Here is an 800-nt window from a genome sequence, read left to right as displayed (position 1 = left end):
AAAAAAAAAAAAAAAAAAAAAAAAAGCTTGACACCTAGACCAGATCTTGTGTTTTTCCCAGGCTTCTACAGTTCACCTTCAGAGTTTATCACTGTTTTGGTTTCCTCTTGAGGAAAATCTCCCTTTCTCTCTTTTAAGTTCAGCCATACAGTTTTTTTTCTTCTTTTTTTTTTTTCTATTTATTTTAATTGTGTAAAATATTCATGACATAAAATGTATCATTTTAACCATTTAAAGTGTACAGTTCTGTGGCATTAAGTACATTCACATTGTTGTGCAACCATCACCACCACTCATCTCCAGAACTTTATTCTTTCAAAACTGAAACTTTTAACCCATTAAACAATGATTTCCCATTCTTCTCTCCCCCCAGCCTCTGGCAGCCACCATCCTACTTTCTATTTCTATGAGTTTGACTACTCTAAGTACCTCATATGAGTAGAACCATATAGTATTTATCCTTTTGTGTCTGGCTTATTTCTCTTAGCACAATGACTTCAAGGTTCATCATGTTATAGTTTCTTTATTTTGTGGCAAGTGTTATAATTTCCTTATTTTTTAAGGCCAAATATTCCATTGTATGTGTATACCACATTTCATTTATCTAGTCATTTGTTGATGGGCACTTGTGTTGCTTCTACCTTTTGATTATTGTGAATAATGCTTCTATAAACGTGTGTATGTAAGTATCTCTTTGTGTCCCTCCTGTCATTTTTTTTTTTTTTTTTTTTGCGGTACGCAGGCCTCTCACTGTTGTGGCCTCTTCCATTGCAGAGCACAGGCTCCGGATGCGCAGGCTC

The 800-nt window shown here is 34.9% G+C and overlaps 1 protein-coding gene across 1 annotated transcript in view; it reads left to right on the top strand.

Moving 5' to 3' along the window:
- CCT6B (chaperonin containing TCP1 subunit 6B) overlaps positions 1 to 800 on the top strand; it is an 11,213-nt gene that overhangs the window by 9,723 nt on the left and 690 nt on the right. The gene's annotated exons all lie outside the window — the stretch shown is intronic.

This window comes from Physeter macrocephalus, chromosome 14, assembly GCF_002837175.3.
Source record: "Physeter macrocephalus isolate SW-GA chromosome 14, ASM283717v5, whole genome shotgun sequence".
Taxonomy (NCBI): Eukaryota; Metazoa; Chordata; class Mammalia; order Artiodactyla; family Physeteridae; genus Physeter; species Physeter macrocephalus.
The sequence above is the reverse complement of the archived record's forward strand: the minus strand, read 5'-3'. Positions and strand labels throughout refer to the sequence as shown.